General features: G+C 42.1%; 1 long non-coding RNA gene across 3 annotated transcripts; it reads left to right on the top strand.

The window, feature by feature from the left end:
- The first annotated feature begins 26 nt into the window (after positions 1 to 26).
- LOC105853928 lies at positions 27 to 10,370 on the top strand. 3 transcript variants are annotated; one of them, XR_001145677.1, is made up of 2 exons: positions 27 to 140; positions 3,670 to 10,370. It is a non-coding gene; the product is annotated as an uncharacterized LOC105853928 (long non-coding RNA). The 3 variants fall into 3 exon arrangements; XR_001145679.1 differs by lacking the exon at positions 27 to 140 and adding an exon at positions 159 to 216; XR_001145678.1 differs by lacking the exon at positions 27 to 140 and adding an exon at positions 190 to 252.
- Positions 10,371 to 16,340: the final 5,970 nt, after the last annotated feature.

The raw sequence follows: 16,340 nt of genomic DNA, 5'->3' as shown, positions 1-16,340 counted from the left end.
GCTCCGCGTCGGGGCTGGCCGCGACCCCCGCGCCGCGCCTGTTCAGAGTCCGAGGGGAAGGACCGGCCCGCAGCGACGGAGTCACGCTGGTGCCTGTCTGTCGTCTGCGCAGTGCCGGGTTGGAGCTCTCCGCCGCGTTTGTGCGTTCTCCACCCACCCGCGACGCACCGCGCTGCCCCTTACTCTGTGGCCGTCGTGTGTTCCCAGAGCCCACGAGTTAGTGGTGGTGACTTGGTCACTGGGTTTGCTCGGGTCAGCCGCTCTTCCTTTAGCATTCGCCCTCTTGCATTCTTTTTAGCAGCTGTGTAATACTCCATCGCGTTTGTATTCCTCCGTTTCCCGTGTCGGTGGTTATTTAAGTTGATTCCAAGTTTCTATTGCGAACAACGCTGGAAACTCAGGGGCCCACGTATCTTTTGCATTAGTGTTTTCAAAGTCTTAGGTGCATGGAGTGGTATTGCTGGATTGTATGGGATTCCCATTGCGTGCTGTAAGGAACCTTTATACCGTGCCCCTAGAGGCTGCACAGATTTACATTCCTATCATCAGTGTAAGAGAATTTCTTTGCTTTTTTTTTCTTTCCTAGTCTTTTTGATCAATAAAAGCTTCCTTATAGGTGTGAGGTGAGATCTCACCATTTGTTCAAGAGACTCTTCTTTTCTCCATTTCATGGTCTTAAATTTACTGTCCATACAAGTGTAGGTTTATTTCTGGGTTCTCAGTTCTATCCCATTGACCTGTATCTCTACTTTTATTCCAATACCACACTGTTTTAATCTCTTTGTAGTATAGTTCGAGTCAGAGTGTGTAATGCTTCCATTTTTTTTTTTTCTTTGCTCTCAAAATTGATTGGGGTATTCAGGTCCTGTCGATTGCCATACAAACTTTAGAATTACATGTTCTATTTCCTTGGAAAATACTATTGGGGATTGTGTTATATCTGTAATTTGCTGTAAGTAATATGGCCTAAGTAAAAGTCAACAATGTTGACTTTTCAAATTCTTGTGCTCAAGATCTTTTTCCATTTACTTGTATCCTTTTAAAGCAACTTTTCATTCTCTGGTCTGTTTGAAGTTAATGATTTCCCATCACTAAAACAGTAACTGCCAGTAAGAGAATTCATTTAAAACTACACAAACATTTTCTGTCCTTTTACCCAGTTCAAAATTGTCTAAGAAAATTACAAAAGTTCTATGAAGATGTTCCTGTTGATGTCCTAGGGCAACACAGATGAATACAAAGTTGTTAGAAGGTAGATGTGTGGGTTGTGAGAGGGAATTAAAGTTAGGTGTTTACATTAAGATTTACTTTCACTTTCCTATGGGGAACTTACTTTTGGTTTGGTGAATGAAGGACCCCAGAGTTTATTTATCCCAAATACCCTTGTCTTCTTGATTGTTCTGTTACCTTTATTCTGTGCTTATGAGATTCAGAGGCACCTGGGGGTGCATGGCTCAGGTTTGGGTGGGATGACAGGGTCACAGTGGGGGAAAAAAATCTTTGAGAATGTCATTACATCTTTCTTTATGAACTGGAGGCTTTATCATCTTGACAAGAGCAAAACTAGCCGTGCTGCAGGAAATTCTCTTTTTATATATGTACTTTTTTAAATTGAGAGAATGTTGGTTTACATCCATGTTTGCATTTTGGAAGCATACTGAAAAACCAAATTAGTATCACCTAACAGCTAGTTAAAAATGCAGAATCCTAGGCCCCACCCTAGATCTTTTGAAAAAAAAAAATTTTTTTTTTTTGGTATATTGCAACTATGTCTTTTTTTTTTTTTAAACCAAGGTAAATGATGATTTAAATGTTGTTTGTGTTGTAAAGACATAGGATTTCCTCCTTCAGATATTGGTAGCTCACCACACCCACCACCAAAGCACCCACAGTTCATCCCTTTGTTGTTTCTGGCCTCTTCGATGTGGACCATTCTTACAAGTGTGAAGTGACACCTCATCGTGACTTTGATTTGCACCTCCCTGATGATCAGTGATGCTGAGCATTTTTTCATGAGCCTGTTGGCCATCGTTAGGATTTCTTGGACAACAGCCTGTGTAGTAGCTCTTGTATGCATTTTTTGATTGTGTATTTTCTTTTTGTTGAGTTGTATGAATTCTTTGTAGATCTTCGATACTAGCCCCTTGTCAGATTGATGCTGTGCAGATATTTTTCCTTCTCATTTGGGTATCTTTTCGTCGTAGTGATGCCTTCTTTCACTGTACAGATGATTTTGTTTTAGGGCATCTCAATTGCTTAGATTCTCTTTTGTTTTCATTGCTGTCGTGAGGAATCCACAAAGATTTCACTAAAGCTTATGCTCTAAAGCATTTTGCTGGTTTTTGTGTTTCATGGTTTGGATTCCTTTGATTCCCTTTTCTTGCCTAATTGTTCTAGCTCAGACTGTGGTGAATAGCAGTGGTATGCATGGGTAACCTTGTCTTGGGCCAGAGCTTATTGGAAATATTTTCAGTTTTTCACCATTGAGAATGGTGCTAGCTGTGGGTTTATGATGCATCCCTTCTTATGTTGAGGTATGCCCTGTGCACCCCTAGTTTTTTGAAGGTTTTTATCGTAAAATGATGCAGCACCCAAAAATGTCCATTAAGGCCGTGCGATCTGACTTTTTTGTTTAAGGTTATTATGTCCCTATTTATTTTCATTCTGGTTGATCTGTCCATTGGTGAGAGTTGGGTCTCCATCCACGAATGTGTTTCCCAATGTCTGTTTTCACATTTGATAATAATTGCCTAGTGTATTTAGGTGCTGTTTCCTTTGGTGAATATACATCGATGAGTGTTATGTTGTCCTGGTGTGTTCCCTTAATCATCATTTAGTGTCTATCCCTGTGTCTTACTACCCTTTTTAGCCAGAAATGTTTCATGAGCTGTGAGTATGGCTGGCCCTGTCTTCCTTCGCATCCCTTTTGCTTGTAGGGTTATTTCCCTACCCTTTATTCAGAGTCTGTGTTCATTTTTGGCACTCAGTTGCATTTCCTGGAGACAGCAAAGATACTGGATTCTGTTTCCTAATCCAGTTAAATACTGTTCCCTTTTTTGGTGTGTCCATACCACTTACTTTTGTTAGAGATTTATTTGTGCACGCATCCAAGAACCGGAGTACACAAGAGGTATGGGGGGTGGAGGGTCGGTGAGAGGACTCACCAGAGACAGAGTGGGGAGCAGGACAGGTGGATTCACTGAAATCCACTGCTGAGGGGAGCAGCGGGAGGGACAGGAGAGATGTGGGGCCCTGTGGGTCACTCCCTGGCTGGGACTCGAACTCTTGCTGCAGTGACTGCGGACAGCTTCAGTGCTGTGCTTTAACATGTTGCACCACCAGGGAGGGCCCTTCGTCCACTCAAGTGTAGAGTGATTGCGAATATATGAAAGTCTGTTCTTGCCATTTGTCCTTAATTTTGTAGTTCTGTGTCTGCGTTCAGTTCTTTGTGTATGTCCCTCTGTAGTTTTGCTGTGAGAGCTCTTTTCAGTACTTCTGGAGGGGGGTCAAGTGTTTGCAAATTCCTTAGGTTTTTGTTTGTCTGAGAAGGCCTTTATTTCCCCCTCTTATATAAAGGAGCTTTGTAGGTTCAAGTATTCTTGGCTGGCAGTTTCTGTCTTTCTGTCTTAATTATTTGATCGTATCGTTCCATCCTCTGCTTTCGTGTAGGATTCCTTCAGAGAACCCAGTGTTCATCCGATGCGCAGGCAGCGTCAGCAGCAGCATGCAGCCCTCTGGTGAGGCCCCAAGACTAGTGGCGGATGCTCATTGGAGCCAGCAGCAGCAGAGAGTGGGGCAGCACCAGCAGCTGAAGGCTGAGAGAGCAAAGAATGGAGAGGCATAAAACAGGAAAACCCACAACATGCGTCCTTGAGGGAATACTGAACAGCAGAGAGAGAACACATCTCCAGAACCCAGTCACAGAAACTTGGAAAATCATCCTTCCTATTAGACACAGAACTCAAAACTGCCTCAGAAAGGAAGTGAAGGGAAAAAATCAGAAAAACAAATGAATGTCCCGAGAAATGAAATCAGCAAACTGAAGATTGAAATTGGAACTTTAAAGAAGAAATTGATGGTGGACCTGCAGTATAAAAAAAATTTAACAGAGTAGATGGAAAATTCTGAGATTCCTGAGGTCTGTAAATAATTGCCTTTAAGGATAAAAATAAATAGAAATTAAATAAAAATAGACCTCAATTAAGAGGTGTCAAATGTACACCCTCCACTGCCCGGGTGGCTACACACTGCCAACTGCTCTGTGCCCTTCCCACCACTGCTTCTACCAGCGGTGCCAGTTCTGGAGCTTCAGGGAAAGGGGATTAGTTTCTTTGTGCCTGACTTTTGTGAGTAGTAGTGGTTCGAAGGATGGCTGTTCCAGGTAAAGGAAATGTAATTTATGGAATAAATACATGATTTTTTTTCTTTTGTTCTTAAAATGTAGAGCAGAGTGGTGGGCGCTCACATGGGATGTTTGTGCTTATTATATGAAGTATGGCAGTGTGTAAAGGGAGAGCGTTCCAAACCGCACCAGAAAAAGCCCTACTGCGCATTATAGGGAATATTCTCATAGATTCGCCACACTTTTAAGTATAAATCCTGTTCTCATACATATTTTTATATTTGCACTGCATTTCTGCGTCCTGCGTCTTGGACAGCACGTGAAGCAGAGGGACTGAGGGTCATGTCCTAATCAGAAGTCACAGCCTTCTCTGGCCATCTGTGGAAATAGTGGCCAACAAAATGTGGTTGGATTAGCATTTATTTGCTATACTTACTTGTCACACAGAACCTTTATGGCCAGGCTAAAACAGAAAAAATAGTATGTGAATGCAGTAGAGTGAAGCCTGACCGTGAAGAGCTCGTATGAGGACCAGCGACCGGCCTGCATCATGCCCTCAGCAGGCCCAAGCCTCCAGCTCCCTCTGTGCTTTCCTTCCCCTGCTCGCCTAGTCTGAGGAATCCCAGGTTGGTCACGAAGTTCCTGCAGCCCAACTCTCCTACTGTCCAGGCCAGATTTCTTAGTGCTGCTAACCCCAAATGCCTCCTGGCCACCTTTGCCCATCCTGCCCTTGCGCCGTCTCTTCCATCCGTTCACATTTCCGGGTAATGCCTTGATGGCATCGGTCGCAGCTCTTCTCCCAGCTTGTGCCTTTTCGTAGGTCCTTGTTAATCTTGTCATGCTTTGACATTTCATTTGAATTTCGGATTCACTCTCTTCCTTTGTGTTTCGTGGTTTTTAGTGTCTTGTTTAAGAAACCTTTTACTATTTCACAATTACGAAGGTGCTCGTCTATATTTTCCGCACAGTTTAAAACCTTCATTCTTTAGATTTTTTCATTAACCTTCCATTTTTGGTGCATGAGCTAGAGACATATTTTTTATATTTGAAAAACTTATTGTTGTTGAATTTTTTATTGTAACTTAATTTTCACCGTGGGTAATGTCATTGGCGTCAAATCTGGTTTCTGCACATCCATGGATTGCTCCTTCCTTTCGCTGGTCACTATGTTCTCATGTGAACATCACACTGTCACAGTGATTCTACTTTATAATGAGAAGTAATAGCAGCAGGATGTTAACAGCAGACGATAGCCATCGTCTTTCTTCACCATTACCTTTGCAGTGTCAGGTGCTTTATCACTCTGTTAACTGCAGAGCCCGCTTGCCAGCTTAAGACATTTATAGGAAATGTCAGTTTCCGCCTGTTTCTTCTCTGCTCCTCAGTTTCTCCTCTGCTTTGCACTGGCTGCTGGTGGTGGTGGTGATGAAAGATACTCATTTTTTAGTGTCTTCGTGAGTGGTTGTTACCTTTATCACTCTATCAACCTGGACTTTTAAAGACCTTCAGTACAGAAGCTCCATCAGCCCACCCCTGGATTTATTCTTATTTTCCCCTCCTCCAAAAGTGGCTCCAAATCTTCACTGTCCTACATTATTTGATTAAGTTTTCTGTTGGTACCTCTAAGTTATTTTGAACTCAGATGCTCTTGGTTTTTGCTTACCAGGGAAACTTTTTATTGCCCTCATTCCTACGCATGGCTGTAACTCCTCTTGTACTGAGCATCTTCCTTGTTCATGTCTCGCTGCTCACTGTCATCTAGAGCTCATCTTCCAAATCCTCCCACGCTCAGTAATCTCTCAAATGTTCATTTTCTTCTTCTCTACTACCGCTATAACCGGGTGATTGCCAGATTTTTCACTGTCACCAAATAATTTTTTAATTGAGAAATCCACATAGGTCGGCCAACTTTTTATTTTGCAAAGAAAAAGCACTTGAAAGTTACATAACAAAACAAAGCAAAAACTACCATCATTTCCTACTGAAGGCACAACATGGTAGCTGAGACCACACACTCTGGAGCTGGACAGGGTAGACTAGAATTCTGGCGCTGCCAGGGTGTATTCTATAACCAGTCGAAATGTAAACAATTCCTACCTCTTACTGCTGTATACACTAATTTAGTGAGCTAAAACATACGAGGCAATCTGGAGAGTCACTGCCACGGAGATGCACACAGGTAGTGTCACACTGCACATCGCTGTCCACACCTCTCTGCTGCAGCTGCACCTGACTGTGCTCTGCAGGGGTTGCTCTGGGACTGGTGGCTCTGACAGCACCTTGCGTCAGCACGCTCCCGTCCGGCCTTGGCGCCTCCTTAAGGTTGCTGTAAGTACAGAATGCCTGAGGGAGCCCATGCGCTTTCTGGAGAATCTTCTGTCTCCTTTTATTCTGAAAAGGTAGATCAAAAGTACATAATGCAAGTTAATCTTGAGGGGGGAAAGTGTTTCACGTGACGCACACAGAGGTGCGTGTGTTAGACTTCTCGACTGCAGCTCTGAAAGCTCAAGGATAAGGAGCGGTGCTCCAGAATTCTCAAAGAGAATTACTTCTAGTTTAAAATTCTTCATTAGTCCAAGGGAGCAACTGTGAAGCTAAAAGTTACTTTCAAGTCTGAAAGTCTCAAAAAGATACATTCCATGCATCCTTTCTAAAAAGCTAATGCAGGATGTATACCCCCCCAATGACCAGTAAACCAAGAAAAGGTGGGACATGAGCTCAAGAGAACGTGAAATCCAAAATAAGAGCAGTGAAGGGAGCTATAGACTGATGGATTGCAACATTTGGGTGAAATTCATGGAATACCTAATGCTTGAATAAACAGAGAAACTTATTTTCCTGGGCTATACTTTCGGGTTAAGTGAATGATTGCATGAGAAACTAAGTGAAATTTACTAAATCTGTCAACTTTTTTCAGGAGATAACACAACTTATTGAAAACAGTATTTTTATTTTGGTGTTTGGCATGCTTACACTACACGCTTCCCTTCTGTAAGAATCCACATTTTAACTGCCTTGCTGTACCCAGTTTTCAGCGGAAATATACAGTGAACTTAAACACACAATTAGAAACAAAACAAAAATCAATTGACAACAGATGGTAAAACTTTTAAAATCCTCTTCAATACACTCTGATACCACAAACAAGGAGGGTACAGAATTGCCCGGTGCGGCATTCTGGAGAAGCGGTAGGAGAGGGAACTTGGAAAGGCCAGGCTGAAGTGCTACGTTTGCAGTTAGCGACTAGAAATACAGAGTAGCGAGATGCATACGCACAGTAAAGACAACTCAGTGGATCTCTGAAGTTTTTTTTTTGTTTTTTTTTGGGGGGAAGTTACCTTTTTGTGCCTTAATAATTGTATGCTTATTATAACCTTCACATGCTCATTAAAATAATAGGGCTTTCTTATTTATGTCATCAACTTATGGAACTGTTCTACTTCAAGTGTGATGATCTAGACATTAATGAAAACAGGAATGTGACTAATGGAACTAATAATACCTTGCTTTATATTACCCAACTTTTTTGTTTATCTTGCCTTTGAGCTTATAAACCTAGCGACGTTTTATGGCTAATACCATTCAGATTAAAGGCTTCCGGTAATACCTCGGTAATATGGCTGATCTGTTAAGATAATCTATAGGTTACACACTGCAGGAAATTAACAACTGAAGAACATAAGCATGGCCATGTTTAAGTGGGTAATTTCCTATTCCTCATTCACATCAACTTAAAATATTTAACACATCAGTTTGATATTCACAACTTTTCACCTGCATTTCCCACTTGTTATAATTACAAAATGCATTGTTTTTTGCAACTATCTTTACAGATTGCAAAAAAAATAGGTATCCTATTTATAAATTTTTAAAACTTTACATACACATCCTTGATTATACACAGGCAATTTCTGGAGCAATACATAGAAGTATCATGACTTCTGTGGAAGAAAGAATTGATGAGGTTTCTTTCGACTTTGTATTTTTCAACTTCATACAAGTATTTTATAATTTGAAAATTTTAATTACAAACCGTAAAAATGTTTGGATGAAAAAAAAATTTTCTTTGGATGAAGAGAAAAGCCTGGGGAAAATCCACGTTTATAATTGAAGTCTTTACCCTGCTTTCAGAAAATCCACAGTTGTAGCAGGCAGAAAATCAGTGCAGATACAGAGGACAGTGTTTCCATCAATAAGATAAGCCTGATTGACAATATAGAATGGCAGTACTTCACCCAGTAATAACAAAACATTCTCAAAAAAATACATTTGTCTTTATAAAACAACTTGTATACAAAAAGATAATAAACAGTACATTTAGAAGAATATAGTACAAGCTACAATGTAGTAACAGCACAAGGGAATAAACAATATAACTGAAAACGAGTTGGACAGAGGATATGAATTCAGCAAAAAAAATCCAGAGGTGCTCAGAATTAGAAAAATCAGGAAAATGCAGATCAATTAATGAAATGTCTCAGATTGACAGACCATTTTTTTCCCATTCAACTGCCATTTGTGTGATAGAGACTGAACTAAACAAACATCTAATGTAGTGTTTACAAAGTACTATGCAGTGAATCTTGACCCTGTTTCACAGTTGAGAAAAAGACCAGCTACATAACTATGACATGAATCATGTAAAGGAGACTGGGAGTTCACTGTGAAACTACTATTCTTTTTGAGTAGATAATTCATTCAAATTTGTGTGTGATCTAGAGGGAGATTAATGTTTGGAAAGCTTCCCCACGAATTTATAGTCTCCCTTTTTTTCAAAGCAAAAGTTATGCTCTGTTCCACAACTCACTTGTTTGGGTAACATCTTAAAGGCTGACGTAGCTCCATAATGACAGTAGATCACTGATGACTCCAGACCCTACCATGTCACTCCTGGGAGTGGGGAATGCAAGGAGAGTAAACCTCAAGGGCATGTCATGGAAGCTGTGGCCATCGTATCCACGTAGAGCTGATGGATCAAAATGTCATGTCATGTGGCCCCACCTTTAAGGTGTGATGGAAGGCAGTCCTCAGCTGGAGGCAGGGTACCAAGCTAATACCAAAGGAAGAGAAGAGAGGACACCGAATAAAGGACATGGTCTCAGCCATGACAAACTAGACATATGTGAGCTAGCTAGCAAGGGATCAGGGACACCCCTTCTCCCAAAACTTAACGTATTTGTGCATTACAAACCCATACCAAAATGTAGTGGCTTAAAATTTACGTTTCACCATGCGATGATGTGGCTGCAAAGTTGTGTTTATCCTAGGGCTCACCCACATGACTCCCTTCACACAGTTTCGACCCAGGTTTAGCCGTAGCATAGTGTCCAGAAGGTGCAACAGCGAAGCTACTAAGCCTCACTGGGCCGCGTCAAGGAAGTCACACAAAATCCATCTGTGTCCTCTGATGAGAGCAGACCATCAGGCTAGTCTGCTATTCAAGAGGAAGGGAATAGTATAACTTAAAACAGGTTCATGGCAGCTAGGTATGATGTGACCGTATCATTCTGCTTTATTTTGCTTTCTAGAATAATGCCAGTGTTTCAGCTCACCCTGTAGTGTATTACCTCCCAGGAGAGGCGACTAAAACCAGGAAGAAAGAGGAATCGCTTCTAGCTGAAGTGGTGGGTTTCATGGAAAGTATGGAATCTAAAGGAAGAACAATTTGATTGGAGAGAGGGACAAGCAGACACAAACCAGCAGGCTCTCTCGGTTAGAAAATTTAAATGTGAAATAAATGATGTACCCTAAAGTAAAAAGACCCCTTTATTGACCACCCTGGAAATAAGAGTATTACCAGTTATCTAGAACACTCTTAGATAATCTCCCAATAGCTGTCCTGACCCTTCTCTCCAAATGTAACCCCTCTTCTAACTGCTAGCCAGAGATCCGTTTTGCCTGGCATGTAACTGATACAAGTACGTATTTCACTACTGTGTTTGGGATTCATCTGTGTATGTACAAGGGATCTGTCCATTGTCATACTCTGTATTTCATCGGGTAAAGCAAGTATATTCATTCTATTGTTGATTTGTGACTTGTTTCTTCCTTTCGGCGACTAGCCAATCACAGTGGCACAGCATTATTTTATGTCTGTTTATGCATGGAAAGGCATTCCTGTTGAAAATACTGCGGGATTAAGTTTCGTGTTCATTGGGGTATGCTCAAGTTTTGTAACAAGTGATGGTTTTCCAGTATTTGTGTTAACTATATCCCCTCTGCAATACCTGAAAGCTGTGTTTTCTATGCCCTGGGCAGCACTTAGCATTGTTAGCTGTTTAACTTTAGCCATCCTGATAGGTGTGTAGTATTTCATTTGCCCATTAATGTGTGGCTTCCTTGTGACTCCTGAGGGTGAGCATCATTTTACATCATCTGCCATTTAGAGACCCTCTTTTGAAGGATTCAAGTTAATTTACCCCAGGGGCATTGTTATATTAGGAGGACAATACATATTAAGCACTATATTGTTCCTTAACATCACAGTAAGAAAGACATGCTTAGAAAACTGAAGCAATCTTCACTTGGATTCCTGACCAACAGAGCCAGTGCTGTTACGGTAGGAAGAGCTACAGAGAAGTGGGGAACTGCCTCTCCCTTCCCAGCCAGGAGCAGTGCTGCATCCCTGGGCTAACTGCGGGCATGGTGAGTCATACCACATTCCCATTTAAATTCCAGTGTGGTCACCAGGTTGGTCACAGAGGATGACAAACCAGCTAGGTAGTGAAGCATGACAGGGGATTGTTACAAGGATTAATCAGGTGGGGCTGCCGAGGGCAGTTGCTGTTCTAGGTGTGACATCTTTACTGTAAGAATTAACAGACTCACAGAAGACACTGCTCTGCAATGCTCCGCCCACTGCCATTCACAAGGGGATTGCATTTAAATGCAAGCACAGTAGTGTCAGGTTTGTGTCAGCTGTCCTGTGAAGGTAAGGAACCTTGATCTGTCATAAGACACTGGTCTGTCACAGACCAGGAAGTAGCAGGCCCTCCAGAAGCTTTGGTAAGGGAGATGCAGGGTACACCCCACCCCACTATTTCTCATTCTTTCCCAAATGTCTCTGGGTTAGCATTATTCCATCTTTTTGTTTGGATTAGGTTTTTAGTTATGTATTCTTTTACTTTTTACTCTAGAAGTTAGAATGTGCACCTTTGACATTTAGACTTTACCTGCTTCCTGACTATGAGCAAACACTGGAAACCACTGGAAGTTGGCCTCTGCCCTCAATTGATGTTACTACTGCTTTAGGGCTTTATATATATATATATATATATATAAAACATCATTTTTTTTACAGTGTTTGCTTTCTCTTCTCAGGTGTAGACCCATAAAATTCCCACTACCAGCTGACCCTTGTACCATAGTCTCTGTACCCCTCATACCCTATCTTGATCCCTCTCCCTCTTCCTCCCCTGCAGAATGTCTCTGATTTATAGTTGTTTTGTGTTTTTTAAAAGTATTTCCCCCCTGGGGTCCTCCCTGGTGGTGCAGGGGGTTAAAGCACAGCACTAAGCTAAAGCCACTTCCGCATGAGTTTGATCTCCGCCTGCCCCGGAGGTGACCACATATGGTGCGGCAGACCTCTCCTGACCCGCCCGCTGCTCCCCTCAGCAGTACTTCATCCATCTGCCTGTTCTGCTCCCCACTGTCTCTGGTGAATCCTCTCACCCTCCACATCTCTGGCCTGTACCCCAGTTCTGTATGAATAAATCTTTTTAAAAAAAAGTATTCCCCCCCCGATCCTTTATTTGGTTCCCCTATATTCCTCCTGTAAGTGAAACCATCTGTTAATTTCCTTTTTCCTTCAGACTTCACTGAACATAATCCCTTTTAGCACCATCCATGTTGCTGCGAATGGTGTCCATTTATCTTTTTGATGGCCGAATAGTATTCCATCGTGTATTTGTACCATATCTTTTTTGATCCAGTCATCTATTTTTTGGGGTTTGGGTGGTTTCAAAGTCTTAACCTATTATAAATTGTGTTGCAATCAACATAGGGGTGCAGGTTTCCTCTTAATAGTTTTCTATCCTTTGGGTAGACCCCTAGAAGTGGCATTGTTGAGTCATATGTTAGTTCCATTTTTAGTAGTCTGAGGAACTTCCACACAGCTTTCCATAGTGGCTGAACCAGTTTGCATCCCCCCAGCAGTACAGGAGAGTTCCTTGTTTTCCACATCTTCACCAGCACTTGCTGCCTATTTTTGTAATAGGTGCTGTTCTCACTGGTGTGAGGTAGTATCTCATTGTGGTTTTGTTGTGTGTTTCCCTGATTATGAAGGACCTTTTTTCATATATCTGTGTGTTTTAACACCACAGTATATCGGCATTACTATTCACTGAGTCACCCACACACTTCTCCTTTTCGCCAGTCCTCATTCTTCCAGAGTCTGAGGCTTCTATCTGAGGTTCTCTTTGCCCAAAGGTCACTCTTCAGGACAGAAATGTTGATGACAAACTACTGCTTGGAATTGTTTATTTTGCCCTAATTTTTGAAAGTTTTATTTTCTGAAGATGAATTCCAAGTTGGAAATAATTTCTTTTGTACTCTGAAGATAGCATCACTTTAGTCACCAAGCAGCTGCCTTGTCTTCTTGTCATTCACTCAAAAAGATACTGTCTTTTTCCTCTCCAGGCTTAACATTGCCCTACCTCTGGTTCTTAGCTATGGCTTTCTTCATCACTCACCATTTCTACTTGGTCACCTTCATGTGTGGATCGCACTTCAAGTTTATAATACACACCGAAAGGATTTTCATTGTATTAGATAACCACTCCACAGGTTAACAGAAGCTATTAGGATTTCGTCACTGTTGAAGTCCTACAGGGTGACAAGTGTGTAACAAGGAGACAGAACTAGACAGGCAAGTGACCTGGTCAGGTAGATAAGACAAGTGATTATGAGTCCTGTGACTGTAATGTCAACATTCTTTTCATTACTGGGTAGCATCTCTCATCCCAGCATATCTGGCCCATTACTATAGATCCTGGTAGGCTTCTCTGCCTCTGCCCTTCTCTCACACATCACACTCAGATGAAACAGTTTGCATTAAAAGGTACCACATAAGTTTTCAATGATTTTTTTCTACTGTATAGACAATAAAAACCAGAACTTTGTCACTGCTTTATGCATGTAATCATTAAACTGGTTCCCTCTTGTTTCCTTCAAATATACTTGTCAAATAAACTTTCAACTTTCCTGAAGCTGTGTCTTTGCTTTAAGCAGTGTTTCCTTTACTTGAATGGCAAATCCCTGAGTATCAATTATTTTAGGGGAACTGGACATGTGTTACATATTACATATGTAATATACATATAGGCTTATAGTTTTATAGACTGAGCATCTGTGGAACTACCACCTGTGTGTGTTAGTGGAGAATGGGCAGGGAGTGTCCAGTAGAAGTACTGTTTTTCTCTAGTTTTGATCATGCTTCTCTGAGAACTAGAAAAATTAGGCAAAAAACCCTATCTGCTTAGAAGCACTGGGAAGCCCTTTTCTAGTCATTTCACATAAATGAAATCATTCAACATGTGGCCCTTGTGTTTGACTTTTCAGTTACATATTTTCAAGCTTCAAGATGCATCTGTAGTATGAATTAGTATTTTGTTGTTTTATACCATCCCACTATATGGTGGTACCACATTTTATGTAGCTGTCCATCAAATGATGGACAGATGGTTGTTTCCAGATGTGAAAGTACGTTTGTAGGGCAGAAAAAGCATAAGTGGATTTCTCTTATCTTCTAAGCAAAACGGTTATAACAAAAGTTTCTGTGAAATTCTTTTCCATCCCAACAGGTACCTACTTATTTAAAGGTGATGCTGGCTATAAGCAATAACTCTGCAAAGGAATGTAAAAATCCCTTTTAGTGACTGAGTGGATGTTATGGGTTACATATATATTTTGAAGCAGTAAATTAATAGTCAAAAAAACGAGAAAATGAAACATTCAATGTGAAGAGTATGAGCTTTAAGATCAAACTGAATGCTTAGGTTTAAGCCTTGGCTCTTACTGTGTGATGCTGAATCTTTAAATGTGTAAGACAGAGGTGAGGAGGTAATGAATTAAAAGACTGAGCACACTATAGTTCAAATAATAACTATTAACACTTCAGAAGTTTAGGCACCCAATATTTTCATTTCTTTCATCCTTGGTTATTATTTTCATTTGCAGTGTTTCCACGCAGCTTATTTGCAAAGCCACTAATAAGAGGGTTACAGTGAAACTTCATTTATCCAAAATGTTTGAGAAAGCTTTCTGTCTGGGTGGGTAAGTTCCTATCAATTCCTTTATAGGTATCCAAATGATATCAACTAATAGGAGATAAATGTTTCTGAAACTTACTTCCCTGCTCTCTTAGCAAGAGTATACTGGTGGTAGTTAAACATTTTCTTGATGAATGACCATTATGATGAGTATCAATTATAACCAAAAATTTTGCAGTCCCTGAAGGCTTACCAGTAGGATACTACTTGACCCTAGCTGTGAATCTTTAACATGAAGTCCATACAGAGTTGGGGGGCAGTGAACCTGAATGGGGAAGAAAAGTACATCTTTATTTTACCAATGGGAAAGCAGCATTACCTTCAATTATGAATGTAAGCAACAGGTGAACCTACTCCACCAGCAATGGGAATCCGCACATACTTTGTGTTACATTAGAGCTGTTGCCAACTCCGGATATCATTATTTCAAATACTTGGTCCTTTTTAGACTCACCATGAATCTCACCACATTAATTAAGGCGCATATATTCCTATTAAAATTTTATTTTCTATATTTTGAGACTTCAGATTGTTACCTTTTATAATGATATGAATTTTGTCCCATATATCCACTATGTGTCATGTTTAAATATTATAATAATCAAGATGAGTCCATAGCTTCACCATTCTGCCAACGTGGTTGGAGTCACCAAAAACGTTAAGGACTCTGACCTAAAGTTTGTCCCAGCGTGTACAGGCGCTCCTCGTTCACAGTGTTAACATGACGCATTACACACTGTCATACCGAAGCTCGTGTAGTTAGGGTAATACAAATCGGGTCTCCGGGACTTGACTCCACAGAGCTCCCGGATGTTTTTGTTTTCCGTGGGTAGGAATGTCTCCTACCACCCTGCACCTTGGTTTCTATAGAACAGAACAGATAGAGGGAGAAATAAGTAGCAAATAGATGCAGATGCTATTGAAAGCAGAAATGTACAACAGCCTACACTTGCGCTTTCAAATTGAGACAATATGAAACTTCATTGAATAATTACCCTGAAGTTCCGTGCATAGGTTCAAACGAGCTGTGTGACCTTGTAATCGCCCTGAAGGATGTTGGTGAGCTGCAGCCAGTTCCTTACCCACGAAGCACTCCACGCACACCAACAGCACGATACTCAGTGTTGCCTCACACTATCGCCACTCCTGGTACACAGCGGCCTCGTGGGCCCTCTCTCGTACCTGTGCCGTTCACATCCCAGCAGCCCTGTGCAAAAGGGCAGCCCCTGTTCTGCCCGTTTAACAGCGTTGGAGAACCACAAGCAGAAAGCACAGCAGCACGGCCCGAGTGGGAAAGCGGAGACGACCTCCCTGGCCTCGCCCCGCGCGGCCGCCCAAGGAAAGACTGTTGGGGCGGGGGTGTCCTGAGTGCAGAGGTGGGGGGGCGCCTCGGTGACCTGCCGTCAGCCGTCCGTCAGCCCGTCCGCCCGTCCGTCCCTGGGAGCCTTGCACACTGCCACAGTCGGGCTCCACCGGCCTAGGAAATCCAAAGTCGCGTCTGAACGAAACGCCGCGACTCAGACACCAGTTCAGAGCTGTTTCCGTGGTCGCGCCAGCGGCACACTCGTGGCCACTTGCGGCCGCGCTCTTGGGGGCGGGGGCGAGCGCCCCTTTGCTCCTCAGAGCGTGCACGCTGGAGAGCGCCTTTGTCCCGCGACTTCCAGCCGTCCGCTCCCCTTGGGGTCGCTGGGCAGCTCGGCGGGGCGGCAGGCCGGCGCTCCCTCAGGTCC

This window comes from Condylura cristata, unplaced genomic scaffold (genome assembly GCF_000260355.1).
Source record: "Condylura cristata isolate star-nosed mole 26May11 unplaced genomic scaffold, ConCri1.0 scaffold00021, whole genome shotgun sequence".
Classification (NCBI taxonomy): domain Eukaryota; kingdom Metazoa; phylum Chordata; class Mammalia; order Eulipotyphla; family Talpidae; genus Condylura; species Condylura cristata.
This window is presented reverse-complemented; position numbering and strand designations above follow the sequence as displayed.